The following is a 27,352-nucleotide window of genomic DNA, read 5'->3' on the forward strand; positions in this document are numbered from 1 at the left end:
CTCATGGTGTGAGCAATTGTAGCCAGAGATCAGTTTTCTGAAGTACTAAGAGGCAGATTTTCCCAATTTCTTAATGCAAAATTTCACTGCATCATGTACTTTTATGCTTTGTTTTCCAAGGAAGCAAACTATGCATTTAGGCAGAACAAAAATGAACACTGTGGGAGCATTCTTAAGCCCTGAAGCTGAGAGGTAAGCAATGCAATATCACTGGCTTAGTACAAAGTTTAATCTACCACATCACAGATAATTGTAGACACAAAGAAAAAGACAATCAGGTGGGATTTGTTGAATTTGGATACTTTTTAATCACCTCGAATTTTCACTTTCTTCTGAAGGAGTATTATTAAGTAAACATTTTTCAGCTTTTCTTAGGCTAATACTTTTTCATTTTTTGAAGCCAATATCACTGACATTTAAAATAATGTATACAGTTTTTCCTCCTTATTTCTTTATTGCATAATGTTTGAAACATTCTTGTTATGTTGATAGATTAGTGTGGAAGTGCCCAGTCTAAGTGGGCAGTATATTTTCAATTTTTTCTTTTGGCTTATTTAATTTTACCACCCCCTCAGTTACATAACTATGTTATGTGGGTTTTTTTATTTTTTTCCTAACCACGCATTTCAAAACATTTTATGTGTTTAGCGCAGTACATCCCAAGCTATTGAACATATCAGCCAAGACAAAATGTGGCAGTTGTAGCCTCAGGTAACTCATAAATGGGCTGTGCTCACATCTGAGAGAAAGGAGGAAAAAGTACAACTTGCTGTGCTTAGCAGTAACTGAGTTAATTATTTGCTGACATTGATATTCCACGATAATTGCCACATTCATGGGATTCCAAAGAGACTCAAATGTTACCAAGTTCCAAATGTGTTTAACCAAAGTAAAAGAAATCAAATCGGGAAGTTAATGCAGATTGCTGGAAACAGGATGGCAGGAACTACAGCCCTGCAAGCTGGCCCTCCTCTCCATCGGGTGCCTGATGCTGACCTCGGACAGAGCTGATTGTGTTAGTACATGGCTTTGTGCAGTACATGGTGAGTCCCTGACATGACTGTGGCACCTCCTCAGTGTGCTGTGAGAGCAGTGCACAGCTGGCAGTGGAAAGCACTGGAACCCCATGCATACTTAGCATGCCTGACTCACAGAGTTTGACTTTGCATTGGGTGTTGGTCTGCATGAATTGCTGGGCACTGGATCAATAAGTGGTGAAAGTCACTTGTTATTGCCTGGGAATAAGAAGTGATGCTGAGAGGGAGCCAAGCTCTGCCACCACAGACAGGGCATTTCTGGAATTGAACATCTTAGGTCCTTTGCAGGCAGAGAACAACTACCAAGAGGTGTTGAGAAACAAGATTTTCAGATTAAAATTAGCAGGGGTTGTATACAGGTAGGACAGCTACTAGAGAACAGACAATGTAATAAATTATTGATCCTGTTGAGGGTGAGACAGCTAGAGCTAGAACACACAAAGCTGAGAGGCCTTTGACAGGCACAGAATAGAAACTAAATTACCTCAGAGAGGGCTGAAATAGATCTGGAGAGCAAGGAGGGACACTGTAGTGAAAGAGAAAGGGAAAGAAAGATAGCAAACTTCTGCCCAGAACAGAAGGAGAGGGTAAGAGTATCATTGCAGAGAGAATTCAAGCTGAGAAAGAGTTTCTGAGACAGAATCCAACCAGGCGGAAGGATAGGGGGCTGGTAAGTTTAAAAAATACCTCACATTTCTATTAACACATATTTCTAATGAGTTTTGAGGCATCACATACAAAGTCCTCATATAGAAATATAGGATTTTTGTGTTTACTATCCACTGTTAAGTGTTTAAAACTTGCATGAGGCAGTAACATCCATAGCACTGAAGTTCATTGCCCCATGATTTTTTTTTCTCCCTTAATCTTTGGTAGTAGATTAGTCACATATTGGGGTACTAGAGCAGGAACTTGAATTGTTTCTTTTGGTATGATAAATACACACTTCTCTCTTTCAACATCAGAGACAAAGAAACATCACAATCATACACATAAATGCTTCTAAGATGTGCAACTTTTGTGACAGTGATTTTAGCCCTAAGAACATCAAGGTTATTTTGAGGATTCTCAAAATTTCTATAGCATAGATGCAGGAGGAGAAATGGGAGGGCTAGTGGCTGTTGAAGACCTTTATCTGTGCCACAGCAGTCTGATGCTCTCACACAACTGCTGGCAATAAGTAGAAAGAATTTTCTAAGGCATGGCTAATTATATTATTTTATGGTTAAAAAGCAAAGTTATGTGCAAGTATCTTCTGTCTTTTACCTTTGGGGAAAAAATACTTTTTTGTCAGTTTTTGTTTAGTTTTCTTTTGGAACACAAGCAAATACGTGGGTTATACATGATTTTGGTACTTAACTAAACTAATAAATCCACACAATCCCTTATCCCTCTGTAATGACTTAAGAAAATGTCCAACAAAATGACCTTTATTTTAGCATCTATTCAAGACAAAATTAATTTGTTTTTCCAGAACTCCAGAATGTAGATAATGAACAGATTAATAAGGAGCAAGGTAATTATTTAGAGTTCAGGATTCGGGGAAAAATAATGGGCAAGAAGATGAGGGCAGATGGATGGGACTTCCACACTGTCAGTCATAATATTCTTTTGGAAGTGAATAAATAGTTTGAGCTAAAAAGAGGTGAAAGTTCTTTTCTGAGTTTCAGAATAAAGATGCTCAGTCTTCATTCCTGCCCACTGCAGGGAAAAAGTAGGTTTATAATTTTGACTGTGCTGTTTCAAGAACACCTTGACAGCTCACTTATGAGTGCTTGTGAGTTATTTGATTGTTACTCCTTGCTGTGCAATACCTCAGAGCCTAGGGGAAGGAAGGAGCTCACCATCTTGATTAGTTTCTCACAGCTTTCTCTGGGTTACATCCTTTGCCCCTTTATTATCTCTCATTTTTTGCACTCTCACATTACATTTTAAAACTGAATTGTTAAAAATGAAGTTAGGGATCTTGTTTGGTTTTCGCCAAACAGCATTTCCATGCTTTTCTGGATTGCTTTAAAAGGAGTATGGCTATAATGATGACAACTGCAACCACACTATGGTCTGCATGTTTTTAACAGTGCTCTTAGGTAATTTATACTGGTTTGTTACTTTTTCTTTTTTATTTTTTTCTTCTACTACTGGTGCCCTTTCTTGCTACATTGTTTGACAATGTTTTTCATTAAAATGCAGATGTTTATCCTTTTTTTTTTTTTTTTTTACCATAGCACATGTTGTGTTTCCTCAGACATTAGACATAAGGTAGTTTAGGCAGCCAGTCTCTCCCAAAGGTACTGTCTGACTGCCTTCTAACCCATCTAGTGTAAAAAGGTACTTGAAATCCGACACCTTTTCCCAAGAAAATTCCTCTCTTAGCTAAAGGCAAACACTCCCATTTTGCCTGTTTTCAGCTATTTTGGCCTTATCCAGAAAGAAACAAATCTAGCAGACTGAAGAGAAAAAGAAGTTGAGGTTATGTGCGTCAGTTTGAGCATTACCCTGAGTTCATCTTGGAGACTGTGTCCTATTACCTGGAGGTAATGCCTATCCTTGTACACTCTCTAAGCTCCCTTTTGTTAAGCCCTCATTAACAAACCAGATCTTTGGTGCATGTTCCTTTCTTAAAAAGTAAGAGTAGTGAACAGAAGTGTAACTATACAATTATATAACTAGATATGAGATTAAACGCAAGTCTGTAAGGTTAGATTTTTGTCTACTTGTCCCCCATGCCATCTGTACAGACACTGAGTGTCCCATCTTGCTGGTCTAATTGTGCTGTACTCACTATTCTTTCCTCACTGTTCAGTTTCCTTGAGTATCAGAAGGATTGTGTGGATTACATTTGTTTTAGCAAAAAAAGTCTGCCGAGGTGAGCTGAAACTTCCCCATTTCAATGCTTAAATCTTCTAGGATCCAGGATTTGTTCAAGCCTTTTAGAATTCAGAACATTTTGTAAATAACTCGATGCCAAGAATAACATATTGTTTTTCTTTAAAAGTATATTCTTTGAAGCTGCTTTTTGGATCTTTGTTTGGATCATATCACTGGGTATTTGATTTAGGCAGAAATTCTGTATTGAAACACTCCTTCTGCTAGATACTTGGTGTGCCTGCAGACACCCCAAACACACCCCATGCTCCCTGAGCAGGTCCCTGATTACATTCTGGTAGCATTCATAAGTCTCATTTAACTGGAAATTTCGTAAATCTCAACCTTTTTTGTCATTATTTCTGTGTAAGAGACATCATCTGATTCGTACATGTCATACAGCCTTGCTAAGGGCACACACTAGCTGCAGGATCTCTGTGTGCACAGCTGCTCAGAATTAGTTTCTTACAAAATTCAAATTCGGTGGTTAACCAGTACCCAAATTCTCAGGTGCTTATTAATTGTTGCAAGCTGTAGCAGGACATCTGTATGAACTGTGGAAGCACCTCCAAAAATCTATCAAGTGAAAGTCTCTGAACGCGTGGCTGGAGCAGGTCCAAATTCATTACTGGAGAGTTCTTGCTCCTGGGCTCTTCTGTAAATGCATGCATTCATTTGTTCACTTTTTCCCACTATCATGTGAATATCATGTTGAGAAGTTCACAGTCACATTTAAATCTCATTTTTTTCCCTGACTGTTGTTGTGACAGGATTCCTCAGGGTTGTATTTAAAACCTTTCCTTGCTAAAAACCAAGCCAAGAACACTGTCCAACCAAAAACCCCCAATCTGAAACTGAACATTTAGTGTTGAAAACCAACCATCTTGCTGCAGTTTTACCTTTCATTAGGCATTAGAATATAAATAATCTTATAATCAAAACAATATTACGCCACTTATATAGAAGATTGCAGAAATGTTATATCTTTCCCTCAGGGATCATAATCAAATCTTTTTCTATTTAGTTCAGAGTGGTTAAACAGCTGAAACCCGCAAAAGAACAGGGAAAGTTTTAAGACGTGGAGAAATTTAATTTGTGTTAGTTTTTAAAAGTAAGACCATATAATTTTCTTAAAATTTTATGTTAAGCCCAAAAATAGAGAAAGGCAGCCACAGAATGAAAGGGAAAATATTAGTAAAATGTGATTGTGGGTGTAAGAAAATCCAGAAACTGTGTAGTGTGTGAGAAGGTTGTTACACACTTTTCAGCTTTGAAAATAGAAACTTTAATTTCAGAAGATAATTATGTTCTTCCTTTACATTTATTGATCGGAGCAAAGCTTGCCCACCAATGTTTACAGGATATCACTGTCTGAAGAAATTACCTCATAAAGGAAGCTGGCATGGAGGTGAATGTAGACTGTGATGGGCCTTTCGTTATTTTCAGTGTCTGAAGCACCTACAAGCAGTAGCCACCAGTCAACACTGCCTTTAATATTTTGCAGATTTTTATATTTGGTAATTTGGAGTCAAAATTGAAAACGTTTTTGAACTGAACTGTGACTTTTAAAACAGGGATAAGTTGAACGTAGTGAACATTTTCTTTCACTTGGTTTCTCTTACTTGCTGTTTATTCCTGGAAAATTATTTATAGTTAGACTTTTCTCCCATTAGAATTCTGATTTTGAAAATTCTGAAATTTGAGTCACAGTCGTTACCTAAAATTCAGTCTGGGGGTGGGTGCCATGATGAATAGTTCTGCTTACACCATCGTGTTTCAGACACACTGGGTATAATTATGATACCAACCTGTTACCTGTTGTGGTGCGCATCCAATTTCCAGTTGTGTTATCTTCCCTGTTTGTATTGTTCTCCCCATTTTGTAATGTTCCCCCCAGTTGTAATCCTAAACCTATTTTGATGGTTCAGTCCTGGTTTCCCCCTCTCCCTGAAATGGTTCCCTCCCAGTCTGGGCATACTGCCAAGCCCTTGTCTCCACCCCCGTTCCCTTAGCAACCACCCCACTTGTTACATTTTCCCCTCCTCCAGAGCCCTGTCCATCTCCCGGGGCCCTGCCCATTTCTCCAGAAACTTCTCCCTTCCTCAGAAGGTGATTGGGCAGGTGCTCTGGGCCCCTCCCTAGCTCTTATATCATTAGTTCTTGCCTGTGTCAGTTATATCTGATTCCCCTCCCCAGTTTCCCCCATTGGTTCTTGTACCTATGTTCCACCCCCTTTATATACTGCTGTTACTCTTTGTTCTCTGCCTTTTCCCACTTGGATCCCCTGAAGACAATAAATTTCTGGATTGCACCAGGAGAGTTAAGACCCTCTTTTCTCTTAAGCTTCTCCGCTTTTGCCGCTCCTCTCTACATTGCTGCCCTGTCGAAGGTGCTGCCTGATGCCCCGGTGAATTAAGGCAGTGCCCCCCCGCTGCTAGCTGCTGCTGTGCTCCCAGCTAGCCGGTGCCGCCTCCCCCCAGCTCTCAGGGGAGTAAAATGCACTCGACGCAGCAGCGCGGCAGTTACCGAGAAGGCAATTGGGAGACATTTATTGTTGTGGTGTTGTGAGGGTCCCCAGGATGAGGCGAGATGAGAATCTGACTCCAAGTTTTCAGAAAGCTGATGTTATGTTATGTAATATGTTATGTTATGTTATGTTATGTTATATTCTATTATTATACTAAAGAAAGAGAAAGGAGACATCAGAAGGCTAGAACAAGAATGATAATAAAATCCCATGACTGACCAGAGAGTCTGACGCAGCTGGACTTGGATTGGTCATCAAGTAAATACAATTCACATGAAACCAATCAAAGATGCACCTGTTGGTTAGCAACCTCCAAAACACATTCCAAGCAATCAGATAATTATTGTTTACATCTCTTTTCTGAGCCTTCTCAGCTTCTCAGGAGAAAAAACCTGGGGAAGGGATTTTTTAGAAAATATCATGGTGATATATATCACGTGACGTGTAAACTTTGTGCTTTGGAAACACCCTGGTCATCCAACAGTTGGTTCTACAGTTAGTTTACAGTTTGATGGTTTGCCTGTGTAATGCTGCAGTGTGCTATTAAACAATCAGATGTTCACTCTAGGGATGGATTTGCTTCATTTGTGAACAAAGTGATTCCCATGTGGATCACAACAAGGAATGTTCTCTGTCATAATTTGAAACTCAAGCAAGTCCAACAGATGAAAAATTAAATTGAATAACTGAAACAGAATGTGACCTAGATGTTCCCAATATAAAGTTTTAGAAAGCATTATGATCCATGCAAATGAAGACAACTCATGTATATTAATGCAATGCTTTTATTTTAATTATCTTTGCATATGGCATAGTAAATATTGATACTATTAATAAAGTTAAAGCAAGATGGAATTGAATATTCATAATTTAGCTCACAGTACATTGCAAATATTTTACACTGAAAATTAATTGTGTGAAGTTATATATAACTTTGTTAAGCTTTAATTTGGCTGTTTATTTATCTACAGTATGCTTATTCTGTCCTTTATTAGCACCGTCGGATAAAAAAAAAAGTAATCTATGAGGATTTCCATAAAAAAACCCAAGAAGGCGGCAAGAATGATAAAAGAAAAGAGCTTAAATTGTTCTGATACAGAAGATTACTACATTAATTTAAACAACTTTTTATTTGCTTCACCACTGGAATGAAAAAATATTTGAATGCTTCTCTCTCTATCATAGTTGATTTTTCCTGCCCACTGGTTTAGTATGATTTCTGTATTGCAACTTGCTTTTCATTCTTGATATCTTCCTCCTCTTTTTTTGAACCTTTAGATTTCTAGAATTGCAGCTGAAACATCCCTTGCAGCATCCTAATCCTTTGTCTGAACTTCCACCCTTATGCATCTGAGGTATCACCTCTTGAATATTGCTGGAATCAGATATTTAGACTTTCTATGCATGTACAACTACCTCCTTTCAAATTTCTCTTTATTGCCTCATTTCTCTTAAATTATTGTCATTCCCAGGGCTGCATTTAGACTTCTGGTCTATTTTTGTCTCATCTTCACAATGACAAATAACTCTTGTCTTCTCCAGTTCGACTTCAATAAGTTGTCATTGCTCTCTCTGCTCTTTTCAATGCTTCTCTTTTCAATGTTTCGCTTCTTCTTTCAATTCTCTCTCAACCTTTCTTGTTTTCTGGGCTAATGAAAAAGAATTATAAGTTTAAAAATACTTTTAGAAGGAGGATTCTCTTATCTTGAAACAAATTAATTCCACTCCCCTTTCCACCACTGTTAATTTTCCTTGGAACACAAGCAAGAAAGTCTGAGAAGGCTTCATGGGCTCCCAGTCCTCTTGCTTTGGTGGGTGGCCCCATGCAGTTTCTGCAAGGCTTGTGTTTATTTTGTTTTCTCTTGAAGCAACAGTTTTATATAGAAAAGCAATGTCTTAGCATGATCTGTTCTCTAGAGATAAGTGTCCTGAGGTTCTTTTCTTTTTGGCATTTGTTTGTTGTCTTCCTGCTCTAGACCAGACATGCTTGGAAATATATATTAATATAGCTGCAATGGAAATTCAGGTCTTTTAAGCTCCTGTATAACTCATTTTGCTTTCCAGATCAGCTACTAACTGGTTCATATATTGAAACTATATAAATTCATTTCATGCACTCAAAATTGAATATACAAAAATTAATTTAAACTAAGGGAATGAAGGATCTGCTGTTTGATTACTAGTCCTTTTCATTCTTCAGGCAGAGGTACTTTGCCAACAAACAATAAATGGAAAGGAATTAAAATAGAAATTAAAAGTTAAAAACAGTCTTCAGGGAAACCCGCAAGTATACCTTAAATTACACCGATTAAGGCATATTTCAGTTTAAAATAAATAAATTAAGAGTAACTCTAATTCAGCAGGGTATAAAGCTTACAGATATATGCTCAGAGTACATTTAACAAAAGTTTATCACTAAGTGTTCCTCAGTTTTGCACATCAAGCCCCCAGGTTTAATTTCTGGATGCCTGATTGCATTATCTCTGCCTAGCAGAATGGTACTGACCTGAAATTCTTGTTTAAATGACCATTTAGGAATCCTTTTTTAAAATGAGTCACAAGCATGGATCGGATCCTTTTCTCAGGGATAACATAAATTATGCTGTCACAATAACAAATTCCTAATTTTTAAATAGTTTTCTGCTAAATTTAAAACACATACTTAAAAAATAATGTAAGAGTCCTATGAACTAATTCACAGATAACCTAGAATCATCAGCTGCTGCAAAAATATTTTCAACTGCATGAGGCAATGATGAGGAGGATACAGGTAGAAGAGAAGGGAAATGCACCTTTTTTTTTTTCCTTAGGCATATTAATTTTTAAAGTTTTTCTTTCTCATTCATCTAGTAGAACCATAAATACTTCTATTTAGTGAATTATGGTCTACCACATGTTTAAACAAGATGTCACTGATATTCTCACAGTCCACATACCACTAACTAAAACACTAGGAAAAACTCCACAACATCAAGACACAAATATCAAACAAGAAACTTTCAGAATTATCAGCATTAAAACCTGGGTAGCACTCAGTTTAGAAAAATGTAAAATAAAATTATCAAAAGCATAACGTAGTAAAGTAACATTGATATCTTTGCAGTCTCAGAAATGCTATTAAAATTATAAGCACTGATGGTGTTGTGAGGTAGTAAATTTTTTTTCTGGTGTTTATTCTTGACCTTCACAAAGCTGCAGCCGAACTAACAGAATGAGGTTGATTGAGTGCCCAGGATGCTGATTATAGGTTACCCATGTTTACATGATAACATGATATACAGTTTCATTAAACATCTTCAAATCACTTTTGCTCAGCTCTACTCAATTTCTCTAGAAAGCAGAATGCTTGCGGCTCTCAAGCTGTGTTCGAATTATTGCAGTTAATTTTTTTTTAATCTCTAATTTGAATCTGATTTTTTATTTTAGTCACAATCTCATCTGTGAGGGCCTGTGATAGCTCCCTGAATTTGTAATAGACTTCAATTTTAAATTAATTTTTTGGTTACTTCTTCATTTTGTATTCTGGCTTCAGTCCATGTTTCTTACGTTTTTGATTTCTGAGGAAAAAGATCCTCCTCCAGCTAAAACACAGAATTTTTCAGCAAAAAAAATGCTTTATTTTGCAACAAGTGCTCATAATTATGGCAGGGTTCTAGGTTGTGAATCCCCAGTGGAGAAATAAAACACTTTAACTTTGTGTTTTCTTTGGCTGGATTAACCAGACCTTGATCTCTCCTCTGAGAGCTTCTGGCTATGGTCAAATAATGTAGTGTGTAGTTTCTTTTCTTTTCTTTCCTTTCCAACTTTGTGGAGGAGCATGTTAGGTTACTCACACTGCTCACTCCTTGCCAGCTGCTAATATAAAATGGTATTACTCTCTAAGGAGACTTGTTCTACATGTGTTTTCCCAAAGATCAGTATAAATTCTCCCCCTCTCCTACAGTTCTTTTCCAGCCTTACAGCAGTTCTGTACAGCCGCGGTTTAGTTTTACCCCGTTCATTCTCTCCTCCATGCACACCCATCTTTCAAAACAGTTTAAAACGGATGCATGAAATTCCATCAAATTTAAAGGGGACTATTTGCACAATTTCCAAGCATTTCACTTAAAGAAACTGGTATTTTTTTCCCAAAGCCATTTTGCTGATCAACTAAATGTGCACACTGAAGCCCTTTAGGTATGAAGTCAGAAGGGAATGGTAGTAAAAACTTGTATTTCCATTTAGCCACAAACATTCTAATTGCTAAATGCAACAATGATGGAGAGAGCAACAAATAATAAATACACAAAGTAAAGCTCTTCATCATGGTTTTTCTATGGAAAAAATCTCATCTGGTCCTTCACGTTCTCCCAGGCAAATAGTACTGAGTATACTAAAGTTGCAACATCAATGAAAACAAAAGTATTATCCACAGACAGTAAGAAACTATTAGCAGGAAATTCAAACTGCATTAAAAAGAAATCCAAAATTACTTTCAAATTTCTTATTAGATCAATATGCAAATTTACTCCAGAAGAACTGAATAACCCTAGCCCTTGAGCAGTCCTGTGGTTGCTTTTGGTGTGTTTTACGTGCCTCCAGTTGCATTCCATGGCACGTGTTGATCCAGCAGTGCTGGATGGGAGGAATCGTAGTATGAGATTTGCAACTACTGTTTCATCTACTTTTAAAATTAAATTTGATGGAATTTCATGCATCCATTTTAAACTGAACACTTCATCTGGAGCAAAAAACCTCATATTTTTCACAGATTGCATGTCTTGTTAAGTGTCATGCAGCAAATTTGGGTTTACTATGTTTTGGATCAACAACTTTAATTATTTTGTGCAAAGAAACTTGCTTAAAACAGAGAAACACAGGATACTGAACACAGAAAGTCCTTTTTCAAACTAGGAAAACAGACCAAGATTTTGTTTTTTGCTTTTTGCTCAGCCTTTGGGCTACAAATTATTCTGCAATTGTTTATTTAAAGGCTTTTCTGCTCTACCATTCATGCATAAAATACTGTGTAAAAACAAGCAAACAAACTAAAGACAAAACCAGCAAAAAAACCTTAAAAAAGCAACATAAACATTACAGAAAAAGCTGATTTAAGGAAAATTCACCATATAAAAAAGAAATATATACATATACAGCTGTGAACTCTGTTGGGATTTAATCATGAATGCCTTTATAGCCAAGAAATATCAGAAGAGAAATAATGTAGCCAGCACTTTTAAAACTTCATGTGCTTTCAAACAGATACACCTGAGAAAAAAGATGAAAATTGAAACTGCTGCATTTGTTTAAAATTAATTTGATTACCTCATAGAAAAATGATAATCAAATTACCAGACATTTAAATCTCAGTGAATCAGATTTCCCTCTTTGGGCTGATGGGACAGAAAGTTCACCTCGAGAACCAGGAAATTTTACAGCTCTTTCTTGATGATAAGGCAGCAAAGAGAACTGATGTGACAGCTCAGTCAGAAGCAAACAGCTTCTGCTCTAACAGAAGCAAACTAGTTTATTCCCCTCTGTAACACCTAGCAGGAAGCCATGCAGTGTCCCCTGATGAGAAGAATCACTTTACCAAGGCTTTTACACATATTACTTTTAAAAAACACACATTAGATATAAAATCTTCTCTGTATTTCAGTACACACACAACCAAAAAGAAAAAAAATCGATGTATTGTTACACTCTTGTCTTATATCAGCCACCAAAATAATCCAGAAATTCTTCCCCAGATTTCTTAATCCATCAAATATCATGACAATGCATTAGCCCCTTATCATGATATGCAAAACAAACATATTTCTTTCTTAACAGAAAATGAAATATCCTGATCTTATTCCCATTTTAACTGAATGGGAATAAATTTATTTTAAAATAAATTTTTGGAATAATGTTCTTGAAAATATTAATCAGCCACAAGAATATAATTTCTGCCAACAATGGTTCTTTAGCTTGATGCAATGTCAGTGAATGTGGCTAAGTTGTGAAAAGAGAAGATGCTTTGACTTTTCTTTTTCATTTATTCTCCCCACCCCCCCACCTTTTCTGTTTTTAATTTTTCTTCTCAGATAGAATACTGCATGACAAAGCACTGGAAAGGTCTGGGGGGGAACAATTATCAGTTTATTTCTTGTACTTGCTCTTTTTTCCTCCCCTGTTTCTTTCACACTGTTCTGCCTCTTTATTTTGTTACTTAAAAAGCTTTCTGGACAAGAAGTACATTGTTTTCCAGGACTGGAAAATGCTTTATACTGTAGGTACATACAATTTCACATACAATTACTATTATAAATAATGGAATCTTATTTAATAACAGTAATCTGCAGAGGCTGTTGAACTTGTGGAGCTACTTAAAGCCCTTTACAAAAAACACAAAATCAAATAAAAGTGAAATTTCTTTCGGCAAAAGTGACTCATTTTATATAAATTGTAAAGTGAATTTTCTTTGGTTTTAATTTCATAAGATCTTAATGCCTGCCCATTCTGTCACCCTAGAATTGTGATGTTGATTGTACAGAGCTTTTCCAAATATGAAAAAAATAATTCAGTATTTGTTTGATGGCATTCTTCTGGTAGGAAAACCTTTTCCTTTCTTACAGATGTTGCATAAAACATTGTTGCATTCTTTCCACTCTATCCCAGTGAGATCAGCCAGAGAGATTTGCCCTGGAGCAGCCCTAGTTCTGCTGATTATTTTGCTTGTTATGCAGGGGGTACATTTCTGTGTTGTACTTTCATGATGCTACTTCACTTTGGCAGGTAGGTGGTATTTCTTTGGATCCAAAAATGCATCACACAATCCAGAAATGTTTCACACAAAGCAGTATTCAGGAGCCTCATTTAATGCTTGCCATTTTCAAGTGAGTGATTTTTAAATAGCTCCGTTCCATTTTCTTGTGATTTGTGCTGTACTTTCATGAGTCTCAAATGGGTATTTTGGATATATATTTATAGTCAGAAAATTCTGATATCTGGTAATGTATTAAGTTCACAAATCATGAGAATCAGACAGTTCTTTCAGCCTACATGTTTGCAACTAAATCACTCAGCTTTCTTTATGAACGGGGTTTTCTCTGGGGCTATGAGAATCTTTAATCTCTTTCTGTTCAGAAATCACATCTCCTTCAGTTTATTTTTAATGTCAGCAATAACAGCTATTGATTTTCTCATCATCCAATTTACCACAGTTGACACACCAACAATGCACAGCATGGGTCTCAATTTTCTCCTCAAAGCATCACACTTTACTCATGTACATTCATTCACCTGGCCCTCACCGTGGGGAGAGTAGGAAGAATCATCCAATATCTCAGAGTGCTCACCTGGAAGACCCATTTTCTTCATGAAAGGGATGTATAAGATCTCAAAAATCAGGGAAAGTCTAATCTATAGGATAACCCAGAAGAATAAATAACCCAGAATTCCTTAGTGAAATGATTTTATGATGTTGCCAATTAATTTGTTCCGTGTTACACAGAATAAAACAGTTACTCCCATGTGGATTCCTATGGCTGCTTGTACATTTGGTGTAAGTTTGAGAGAAGACATCAGAAGGAGTCTGGGCCTTCCTGCCACTGGCCCATTTTACCTAAACAGCACCATGAGGTTGTTTCTGAAATTTAGGAGTGATTAGAATCAAAGATCTAGAGAATAAATTCAAGCATGTCCATGTTAACCATTTGAAATAAACTTTCAAGTCACTCTACGTGTAAACAATTTTTCTTCTCTTTTTCTTTCTTTCTTTTTTTTTTTTTATTTTTAAATATAGTTTGGCTTTTATTCTGAAGTTTCTAATCCTTTTTAGAGTTACACATTAAAAAAATCTTCGGCTTTTCACTGAATCCTGGGTTTTACCCTGGAGTCAAATACCTTCTGAAGCTAAATTTGGCAATCCTTCACTTGTGTCCCCAATATCCCAAATGGGACCTAACCCAAAGTGCTTGATAAGATAAAAGCATGAAATCTGTCTCCTAAAAACCACATACTGCCATTTTCTCTTTTTATATATAACTATAGCTCTCACAGCTACGGTATTCTAGCCAAAATAATAAAGTTGGTTAGGTTGCCTTCCTTGTGAAGATCTTTTAAACCCCACTTGAAATTGCAGTAATCTGAATAGTGAAGATAAATGATATGAAATACATCAGTGTTACCTTGTCAATGAGAAACCTTAATAAAAAATTGATGTATTTATGAAGAAAACATATATTTTCCTAAAGATTTTTTACCCATCTTTATAAATTTATTATATATTCTTTCCATGAAAAAAAAAATCAAATTGCTTATTTGTAGAGAATTTGACCACCCTTGCAGTAAATAAATGCTTTTTAATGGCCAGTCCAAACCTCCCCTGACACAGATTTGAACCATTCCCACACATCCTACCAGTGGATCCCCAGGAGAAGGGCTCAGCACCTCCCTTGCCACTTTTCCTCCTTGTGAAGCTGCAGAGAGCAGTGAGGTCAACCCAAACTCCTCTCCAAGCTAGATGGACACAGAGTCCTTAGTTCCTCCCCCCAGGACATGCCTGCCAGCCCTGTCACCAACTCTGTTGCCTTCTCTGGACATGTCCAAGGACAGTCACATCCACATCCATCCTTCTTGATGTGTGGGGCCCAGACCTGCACACAGCAGCCAGGGTGAGCCCCCAAGGCTGAATGCAGGGGGACAGTCACCTCTGCTGGTTGTCTGCTCGTGCTGAGCTCGGGGCACCTCAGGGTGGGGTTCTGCCCACTGGCTTCCCTCCACACTGAGACCAGCACCCCAAATCCCTCTCTGCAGGGCTGCCCTCCAGCCACTCCTCTACCCATTTTACTCATTCCCAGAGTTTCTCTGTCCCAGGTGCACAATCCATCATTTGGATTTCTTGTATTTTATGCTACTGATGGTGCCCACTGCTGCAATCTAAAGCTGTTAACTGAGTACTAAATTCTGTATTTCTCTAAATAAAATGTGAGACATTAAGGTGGCTATTAGGTTGTACAGTTTTACAGAACTCATTATAGCTAAAAGGGTTCCTAACTCTAAATATTAACTCGGGATTCCAACCTAAATTTAAAGCAGATTGAAGTTGGTGGGGTGAAGAAAGAGAAAAAGAAAAAGGGGGTGGTAAAGACAAGAAGACTAACAAAAAAAAGAGTAAGGTCTGAAACTGCTTTCAGTTTTTTCAATTATTTTTTTTTCCTCTTCTAGCTTTTTCATGTTACAACTCAGGTAGCAAGAAAGGTTTTAAGTATGTGGAGAAAAAGGTGTTATCTTTGCATGTTCTTTGGATGACATTCTGCTTTTTTTAAACTAGCATATGTGCATATAAACATTGCTCTACTTCTTTCTTTCATCTCAAAGAGATGCTTTTCTTTTCAAAGGTTCATAAAATGCTTTGATATGCTACATAGGCTAAACCACTCAGCTTTATACATGCATATTTCCTTGGAGAGCCTTCGGCATATTTGCTGGTATTAAACATTTCCTTTTTAAAACAGAAATATCTAGGCAAGTGGCAATCCTCTGTAATGTTTTTATTTAGTGGAAACTTTAACGAAATTTGAAGAGTTTTAAAGAAAACAGCAAAATCTGTCACTTTGCTCATGTGACTAGCAGCTTCTAAAATAAAGATTGATTAATTTTGTGGCTATGGAATAATTTGAAAGGGTAGCTAAATTTTTAAATAGAAAGCACTTTCTCATTTTTCAAGCAGAATAAGTAAATAGGTTAGCTGATATTATTATGAGGATAAAAATGTGTTAGTGTCACTTTGGGAATATTTGAACTGTGCAGCAAACACCAAAGGAAGACTTAATTTTCATTTAACTGGAAGAAATTCAAAATGTATTTCAAAAGTAATTAAATACAACAACCAAACTTACTGGGTCAGGTGTAGAATCGCAAACTTCTAAAACCTATGCATTCAAAACTTCTTATGAACCAAAGCAGAATAATGAGGATTTTTTTCGCCGTGCAGTACAATGAGAGTGGTAGCATGAACTGAATGTGCAGTGGCACTTATTAATGGGTTGCCCTACTCTCTTTCCTTGGAGCAGTAGACTAGATGTCCTGTAGGAAGAAACATTTATATATTCATACAACATACTCTATTTTATTTCACCTTTCCATGCCTGAAAACCCCCTGATGAACTCAGCCTATTAAAAAATATGGTTTTAGGATTCATATCAGAAAGAACCTAATTTAATAATCCCTATTTTCTGTTTACTGTATAGTGAAACTGAAACTAGTGTCTGATTCAGTGGGAGTCTAGAAACACTGCATATTTCTTGCAAGAGGTTAGTTCAGTGTTTGGGAGTGACACCTTTGTTCTGGGATTGAGGCAGAGAATACAGAGCTATAAAGCCTGGTAAGCTATTGGGTGAAAATGGATTTGGGATGAAATTCAACTTGTATCAACCAGTCAGCTGAATCTGACAGTGTGCTTGGTATTTCTCCAGAAAACCCTCAGGCTTTGCATGTGAAAAGGCAGAATTTCACCAATTATTAGGGCTTAGGCTAAATAAAATTCAACAACATATCCGTAGGTAAGAAAATGAAAGACAAAGAAAAAAAAAACACAGGCGAAGTCTTGCAGAACAATTGTACTGCTGTGGAACTCTTATACACTAAAAACTATCTCAGCTCTCAAAGCACTTTATGAAAAAATTCTTCAAGACACTGCATCTCACCGAATTAGGAGAAAAGGAATCTTCCTGTAAATGCTTCTTGTGCATTTATATTCTTAGTATTGCAAGCACACATTTCAGGAAATGTTATTTAACAACCAACATTAACTATTCAGTGAGCTTTCAACAGTAAAGGTACAATTGCCGCAGTAACTAGAAACAGTTCAAGAGAAACTCAGTTCTCACACTAAAAGGTGTTGGTTCTTATAAAGAACAGAGTCTTAAAAGCTAATCTTTAAACAAGTATAATCTGAAATTTAAATTAAATTTGAGTCCCAAAAATAAAATTATTGCAATTTTGATTGAGATGTTTCAGGGCAACATGCAAATTATAGTGATTTATCTACTATATGTATTTTCCTTCTGCCTTCAACTCATCAGAAAATAACCATAAAGGACTCCACTGCTGTGTGGGTGTCCTATCTGAGTAAAACAATGTTGTAGGAATCTGTGTGGAGTAATCTGGCCTCCATCCCTTTAAATTTGTAATTCAATTCACAGATTATTATTTAGCAGGGCAAATTTTTGTGTACAGCTCAAACAAAGCACCAAGATATTTTCTGTGCCTCAGGTATTGTATGCCTAACATAGTCCAGTTAAGACAAAACATTTTTGAGCAATGATGGGCACCAAATCACAATGTTTATTATTACAGTGGTTTTCAGTAATTTTGTAGAATGTGTCAAAGTCAAAAAACTTTTTGCATGCATTGTTTAACAACATTTTTGGAAGAGAGACAATTCCTTTTTGGGATAGATCTGCAATGTATAACACATTGTATAATACAGGTCAATTTTGTTGATTATTATACAGATTCTGTTAAATAAGATTATATAGTACTATACAAACTCTCATGGTATATGATCCACTCTACTCAGACCCACGTTATGCCAAGTTGGTAGACTGGCAACACCAGGAGAGAAGTTTTTCTCTGCAAACAAACAGATGTTGATGTTACGTTATGATACCTTTGTGTTACCAAAACGTAACTATTCTGTCACAAAGAACTGTTTCATAAATCAGCACTATTTTTTTGTTTTTCCCGTTTATAATATTGTATTTCCTCAGCAGTCTGAGTCAAAAATCTGGTATGGTAGAGTCACCAGAAAGAAATAAATACAGGCTGCAATTAGAGTCCAGGTCTGTTTTGTGTGTCTTCAGAACAAAACTATTCCTTCTTTTCAATGTTGAAGCTACAGTAAGCAGTAATGAAACATGTTTCAGAATTCAAAGCATGAATAAGATGCACACTTCCTTGACTACAGTTGAAAGATGAGAGTCCTTGATGTACAAGATTCTATGATTATGTCTGAGCCTGTAATAGATCGAGTTGCAATTCAGAAAATGGAGTGTGATCTCTGGGAAAATGAAATCCTAAGCAAGTGAAAAATTTAGCTGTACAAGAATAATACATTAGAATATTTTGTTATGGTTTTATTTTAAAGCTCAAATACACCATTTGAGAGAATTTAATTTCAGTCTTAGTTGACCAGTATCTTTTCCCCTTTTTTATAAAAAAATTTCTTTTCTGAAGTTATTAATTGTAATTAATTAGTAGAAAAAGCTCAATACATCTGAAAACACAAACTTATTAATATACTGTGATCCCAAGAGTAAGACAGTATGTTAAGAAAATATGAGCTCTGTTGAATGATCTTTTTAAACACAGTAGATAATTTTGTTGAAAGAACTGAAATTTGAAAACTGAGCCTTTGAAATACATGAAGAGTGACTCACTGCTGTGTGCCAAAGTTGCAAATAATATCTTTGAGAAACAAATAAATGAGTCACTTGTGAAACAGGGAGTAGATGATTTTCTTAATCAAAGCACTGATTGACAAAAGAACCTGTAGATAATACCCTGGAAATCAAACATCTCTACAGTATATATATATATATATATGTATATGTAAAGTGAGTTTATATGTCAATTAAATAACTGAAATCTTCACATCCTGTCCTTGAACTTCTACAGTAGAATCCACTTCAATTGTAAAGTTAGTTCTGCCTGCAACAATGGCACTCTTTAAAACATTTTAATTCAAGTGTAGTCCACTAGAAACAGGGCAATATAGTCAAGCTTTATTGCAAAGGGGATCGAGAGAGTCGATCAACTGGGCAGAAAAAACACTCACATTCTAGTCCTACTCAGGTTGCCCTATGGAAAACTATCAAGCTTCAGGGCTCTACACCACTTCTAATAACAAATGTTTTGGCTTGAGTTGTCATATTTTGTCTTTACAGAAATATAAAAAAAAACAACTTTCTCAAACAAGCAAACAAGCTACAGCTGTCTCAAATCTGTCATAGCAGCCATGCTCCTCAGTACAGAAACCCAGTCCTTTTCACCAGAAAGAATCACAACCTTAGAAATTGGGCTGGTTCTTTTTTTTTTTTTAATTAAATTCTGACTTCTGTGTGAGAGTAACAAAAATTTGCTCAAGTTGAATGGTAAAAGAATCACTTAAAGTATTGAATGGTCTGCAATATCTCTAATTTTGTCTAAAATAATGAATATATAAACCAATGAAATATAATTAAGAATGTAAAGGAAATATCTTTAAGCAATATTTATTTTTTGTGAAGTTTAATTTTGAAACAGATGTATTATTTTTGGTGCTGTGAAACAGTTTGAATGCAGTTTGTTCTAGTTATCAAAAACCTTGAAAAGCATCGAAGACACAATGATAACACCTTGCCTTTTTTCCTAAACAATTTTTATGAACACGAAGGTCAACATGGATAAATGAAACTATTTAGGAGAGGATAATTAGAAATTTGAAAAAAGTAAAATTTTTAGATTGTTTATGTCAAATGTAATAATTTCTGTATCACAGCATAATTAAGTCTGGAGGAGACATCTGCACATAATCTAGTTTACCTGCCTACCAAGAGATGGCTTCAGGAAATCAAACACCATGCCAAATATAAATAACTTAAAACCCCCAGATGTTAGTCTTAATGAGGTAAAAACCCCTTTGGCTTTACTTACATGGGTGATGATACAAATTTCACTTAATCTCTGTTTATATGAGGAAAAAGCTCTAAATCCACACAATCAAATAAGGAATTTAATCCAGCTGACAAGGATCTCCCTAGGACCACTGGCTCATCTGTTGGACAGCTCTCTACTCCTTCCTCTATGTGAAGCAGGGCCTCTGAGGATTTGAACATTCCCAAAACTCTCCTGTGAGTATTCTTTCCTGTTCAAATTCTCTGTTGTGTACATTTCTCTTTACTGAGTAGCCAAGATCTGAATATGACTTTTACCATTGCAGAGCCTATTCTAGCATCTGCCCTGTTACAACCCCTTATTCATGTGACAATTCACATTACTTCCTTTTCATATTGTTAAGAACATTAGAGAAAGTCGTTGCAATGAGGGCATAAGTCAGCTCCAGTTCCCAAGAGCTCAGGGTCTATATGCAGGCAGAAGAAAATAAATTAATTCACTAGGTCTCCAATGATCCACAGTCTCCAATAATGTGATATTAAAATATGACATAACACAGAACAAGGAAAGAGTGAGAAAACAAAAAACTTTCAAAACCACAGCCACTTGAAAGAATTAACAAATTGAAGTATGGACAAATATAATAGACACTAAGATAATTTTCTTACAATTTCTCATCAGAAACAGTAAATTATCTGTCTTAGTATACTCAGACTGCATTTGCACATGATAGCTTTGTGTGCAGCTACTACTAATGTTATGAATTCATCTCCAGTTTGAAAGAGTTTGATGCAGAAAAACTCACCTTTACAAGAACCCACTTTATACAACAAAACTTATATCCATCAAAGACTGTTATTACTCTGAACAGAAAACAGTCCCTTTGGAGCTGGTTATCTAAACTTTTCCACTCACGTTTGTTTAGATCTAGTACTTGAGAAAATTTACACTCATTTTTCCAGAGTAGAAGCTTGTGAGAGAGAAAATGAGCCAATTTTATTTGTTTGCACCCTATAAAATTGGTAATTCTACTTTTACAAGTAGAATGCAAATTTTTTCATTTGCATTTTCCTTTTTATTAAAACATTAGCAAAATCTGACATCTGAGAATGTTTCACTATGCAATTTAGAAGTCATATTTTATTGTAACTGAATTTCCTATATGCTTTTGTATATATCAATTTAATTAATCACCCACCTGTGCAAAAAAGAGAGCCAATTTAGTGCCAAACACAAAAAAGCCTTTTTTCTTTCATTCGGGAAGCATGGATTTATTCTCTTTCATCTCCTGTGTTACGAATAGACTTCCCTTCTTGCTTTTATTGTCTGTTTAAGGACTAGATATTTAAATTAGATGTTAGAGAATGAGAACATTTCAGTATTTTATAAATTAACTCATTTAATGACAATAATTTAATTTTTTTTATGACAGTCTCACTTTTAAAATAGATGAGATACTTAATGATGTTCATAAACACTCTTTGAAATTGATGGCATGCATCAAGTTTTTGAAAACCACAGACTAATTTAAAAAATTTACAGTCACTGTGCAATGTTGGTCTTACTAACTTGATGAACTATGTCAGTAATAGTAGAACAACCACTGACCCATTAATTACCTCAAAAGCCCACATTTACTGTTCCATTAACATTTGGCTCTACAAAAATGCATAAAGATAGGATTAAAAGTGAGATTTCCCATCCATTTTGGCAATAATTATGTCTTGCTACAAACATTTGAGCTTCTTATTCATTTAGAGTCAGTCCATGTCAAGTCAACTCAATTTTGATTTCATTAGGGACGAACATAAGTCAAACATTGTTGACTGAGTTGAGATTCAGATTTTCAAAGATCCACAAAATCTAAACTACAGTGACCTGAAGTAACACTGATGCTTGTCACCTCAAATGAAGATCAGCTAAGGCATTGGTATGGCAGAGTTTATAAGGAAAGCAAAAATTTTGTTATGACTAGGCAAACCCAGAGGCATGCTGCTCTGGATTGAATAAAGCCTACCTTTAGATTGATTGTGTTTAGTGAGTTGACTTGTAATTTCCTTTTGGATCATGAATGGCTGAGCCTTCACTGTTGCAGATTTTGAGTTATTGCTGTTTCATGCTACACATTCAATACCTCTCAGCAGTTCCAGGGTCAGTGTGAAAATAGACAGGGTATATAGAATGTGCATTGCAGAGACAAAAGCTAAGATTTTTCATTGTGGATTATTAAATAAAGACAATTCTACTTGATTATCAGTGTTGAGATTTTTCTGGGTGCTCTGTATGCTTCTGCTCAGATTTAATTACATAGAGTTCTCTAATACTCTCCAGACTCCTCCAGTTTTCCTGACCTGAAGCAGCTCTCCCCCACAACCACTTTCATCATTTCTTTCTCTTCTATACATCTTTTATCTCCACAATTCTTCTCTCTCCAGTGCATCATTCAATATTCATAATATTTAGTTAATGAGGAGAATAGTTAACTACCTTTTGAAATTGTTTTTTAAAAAATTAAATCTACACCAAAAAAAGGTCACAGCAGCTGCCCTTTCAAGTTACTTTTCAACCCTATGTTAACTTGAAAACAAGTGAGGTTCATTCAGGCCACATCAGCATGACTTCAGTGAAATCTCTTTTCAGACAAGCCCCGGTGTGTTGCAGGTGGTGAGGTGTAGGCTCAGCCAGCACCCTGTGGTGAAAGCTACTCAGAACTGGAATAAAGCTACAGCTCAAGCTACAGGTGTTTGAACTGAAATGCAGCATGCAAAGCTCAAAGGAAGGTGTGCTTGTACTTTGCTCCTGAGGAGGACAGAGAAGCCAGCCATTACACACCTACATGACTCCTTAGTCAGATAATAAATAGCATTCATTCACAAACCCTTTTTCAAAATGTAGCAAATTTCAATGTAACCTGATTTACATTTTAGGAAACATAAAGTGTTTAGAAGAGAAAATTACCATCATCACAGCTTAGCTGCAAGTGACCTGCAATTCAGGTAACAGAAATGAAAAAAGACATAATGAATTGCTCTGAAATATTAAGTTTTCTTTTTTTAAGAGTGCAAAAACCATGTAAAACTTCATAAAATGAGTAACATTTGTACATCTTACAGACATATAATACAAGCCAGAAAAAGTAGTTACACCTTTGATAATAGTTTCAGCTTTGTAGAAGTACAGAAATGCATTTCAATTGTAAGGATCTAATGCTGCCTAAGAGGTTCTTGTATAATTAACATCTAGGATGAAATTTCAAATGTCCTTAAGGTTCAGGTTCTTCATGAGTTTAAAACTCACAAAGTCATTTTCAGTTTTGTTGAAAAACAAAAGCCACATTCAAAATGATTGAAATATGATACAAAAACAAACAAAAAAACCCTAACATGGAAATCCGTTCCCTACCACCTCCCTTGAATATTTAACATTGTAAACAACACTCAGAAATTTCACATTCACACAAAATACACTTTCTAAAATTCATGTTTTAATTGCATGTTTTGCTGGGTTTCCATTAGAGGATCCTTCTCTCTGAGGTCCTAGTACTTTTCCAAATGGCAACAACAAATACAACAGCATTATTTCCACAAGGGCATTGGTCACCCAGCAATCTACAGACAAGTGGAACAGGGACATCTTTTCCTTCTTCTTCTCTGTACTACTTGCTGGAACAATTCTGCTTCCAAGAAAAGTATATCAAATAGCTATGCATATGTTTTGTATTACATTTAGACCTCAAGGATTTTAAATGTCAAATGCAGTAAGAGTTACTATATAAAATTCCTCCAAACTGCCTTTGATTTAATCATTGCATGCACTCTTCCTGTCCTTGTGAGTCAGTTTCTGACCTAATAAAACCTTCTTAGGTAGGTGCAAGACTGGGTGTGGGATTTGAATCTGACAGTGTCATTCAGTTTGTTTATAAATTTCTGTTGGTTGCATCAAACCCAAAGTATTTTAGTTGACTTGCCAAGCACAATACCTGACTAAAAGGACCAAAACATCTCAGAAATGGCTCTGGCACCTCTGCCTCAGTAATTTCACCCAATATCAAACTGCATTTTTGACTGAGGGCAGAGCAATTTAGTGACTACAATACTGCATGCTTCTGCAACTCACCATCCTATTCTCCTTCATGGGCTGCTTCTTCATAAATAATTTCTTACTTAGAAATTTGTGGTGTGAGCAGGAGGTTGGCTGATGAGCCTGTGTCTATTCCATGTCATCCCTGCTCAGGCCCATCAAACGTCCGTGGAACTTAATTTCTCCTCCTTAAGAATTCAGGACAGAAAAGAGTTTTGTTCTGCTAGCTAGAAAGATTCCTTGTAAAAATTCACTTACAATTAGCAAATAGTAAATCTTTATTGTTCTTGACTATTAGGACCCCTCTTCTTCCATTTTCCATTAATTATTCATCAAAATTATAGTCCAATATGGACGTAGAGATATAATTCTGTCATCTCCCATATTCAAAACTGGTATCTTGCCCAAAACATATGTTCAATAACTGGTATTAAAATGACATTGCTATGTAATATGAATTTATTCAGATACTCAAAAATATCAACATCTTCCTAGTTTTAAGTTTCTTTTACAAAATAATTGGGCATATAGATGGACCAATTGAAATTTTTTTATTCTTCTCTTTTTTCTGAGTCTGCACATATTTTTCCATAATATATTTATTAAACAACTCTACAACATTCCAAATAAAAATTATGCCCACTTGAATAGTTAAATGTGAGACAACTCATGAAATACCTCCTTGCAATATTAAAAGGGATTATCATAAATCAAGGTGGATACTATGGAGGACTCTGTTGCGAGCACATGGGGTTTACAGAGCAGCAGTCTAAAAAGAATCATTAAACGTATCAGGATGAATGCAATATGGGAATGCTTTCCCTTGATCCTATTCTTGATCTGAAATTAAAATGCTACTTCTTAAAAGATCCAGTGTAATGTGAACCTACATTGTGGAACTTTTTGAACTGCTTGAATAGCATAAAAGACAAATATTCCCATGTGACCATTCCTTTGATACCTGCTTCTGCATTAAGTAGAGTCTATTCAGCCTACCTGTGTAATATCAGCCCAATGAGAGAGAAAAAACAGCTAAATTGCTGGGTTCAGATGTACAGAAGCAGCCCCATACATGGGGTACAATATTTCTGTCTTCTAGCATCACTTCAGATTTCCTTTATACAGAATAGTATCTATTTGTTTCTCTGAAACCTTTAGGAATGTGAAAGAAGACCAAAAGTGTGTGATTATACATTGCACAAACTGTAATTTTTAGCAGACCATTTAGCTATAGGATTTTATGTGGTTTTATCCAAAATTAAATTATATCTATCAATCTTAATGTTAATCAATATCTAACCCTAATGTCTTCTCAAATGGCAATTTCAATTAGCTACAAAAATCAGGCATAGTATAACTTAGACACAAAATCTGTTGTCCCAGCAAAGTTTTCTAATTGATTTATTTCTGTATTTGGATGCAAAAGTGAGGAAACTCTGACTCCCTCTCCCTGTAATCTTTCTGCCTTAAGAAGAAAGATGGAAAACATGTATCTTCCCACATGGGAAATAATTGTTTCCTACCTGAAAATACTAGATGAATGTCACTGTAACACAGGCACTTTAAAGTTATTGATCAAGTTTTTCCATATAAAAGGGCAATAAATATAAAATTAAGATGTGCCTTACATTTTCCCACTAGTAGCTGTGGGGGTTTTTTTTGACTCTCAGGAAACCAATTCTCACACAGCTGTTATTTCCCCATTTATTCTCTACATTTATACAACCCTTTCACTGCAGATTAGTTTCAGGGAAAGTCACACAGTGTCTAAGACCCAGAGGAGAAAATGTTATTCACAGAAAATTTCCCTGCTGTCACATGGGGAAATCACACAAATGAAAATTTTGTTATAGGTAAAGTTGAAACAGCCTATCTTGTTGGGGAAAAACCTCAAACACAGCAGCTCTTCAGCAGAAACAGCTCTCTCAGAGAACTATACGGTCTCTTCTAGAGTATTACTTCATTTAAAAATACTAAGACTAATAAAATACTTCCTAGTCGAAATATTCCCTATAAGTCTGCAGAATTATACTAATTTAACATTGGAAATAGGAGAAAATGAAAGAAAACAAATTTTACTCCGATACAAGATAAAAACAGCTATAAATTTTTCAGAAAGATGAGGAAGTAGATGGAGAAAAGCTTTCTTCTATACAAAAAGTTAGAAAAAAATCCCTTTTCATACAGAGGAAATTTCAAATTTGTGTAGACACAAATGAAAGAGAGATATAAGCTATTATAGAAAAAGAAATTTGATCTAGGATATGTGATGGGTTGACGATTAATTCCCGTTCCCCAAAAATTTTAATTAATGCAAAACCAGGACAGATTACTAAAGGCAAGTAGCAAGGCTTGAGGTACAGAAGAAAGAATTGCTATCCAAGTACACAATATAGCCTCTCTTCATTTTTATGCTCAGCGATTAATGGGACTCTTTAAAACTGCAGTGAAAAAGAAAAGCATCACTTGAAATAAATGCTATGTTAATAACTGGGTTTCATGGCAGCAGGCCCAAAGGCAAAACCTTCTAAATCTTTATAGTGCTGCATACCTTGGACATCCTGTGATTTAAATGTAAATTATGATTAAAAATAAACTGAAAAATCATACTTGTCAAAATTTATGTTAAATAGCCAATGTTATGGTCAACATCCCCAGATCAGAGTGAATACTATACATTTGTGATAGTACCTTGCTTTAAAATATTCCAATTTTCTTCAGAGTACCATTTTAATAAATATGATCCAGAAGACAGAATGCTTTAGAGGGAATTAGGGAGGCATGATTAATGATAGCTAGGATAGACATTTAGCTACTCTGTACAGGAGGCTGAAAAAACTTGGAACCAATTTCTGATTTAATTGGACTAAGGCAGAATCCAAGTGCCTAACTCATGCCTTTCCACTAGCTAATTTTAAATCTTATGCAGAGTCTTCTAAAGGTGTAAGAAGGCATGGTGCTTGTCATTGCTTTTGTCATCTACATTATGTATTCCAAAAATATCAGTGAATAAATAATAGGTTGAAATGTCCACAAACCCACTTGGAAGTTAATGCTCGGTTGATTTTTAAAGGTTTTTAAAATGTTGGTTCTCTGGCATAATTTAAAGGCAGAATTAAGAATTGATTTTTCTTGTGTTTTAGCCCATTTCAATGAGCTAAATAGTCACTTTTTGTTAGCTTAATTGTACCAAGGAAACTTCACACCATTACACATTCTGGT

Source organism: Serinus canaria, chromosome 4 (genome assembly GCF_022539315.1).
Source record: "Serinus canaria isolate serCan28SL12 chromosome 4, serCan2020, whole genome shotgun sequence".
Lineage (NCBI taxonomy): Eukaryota > Metazoa > Chordata > Aves > Passeriformes > Fringillidae > Serinus > Serinus canaria.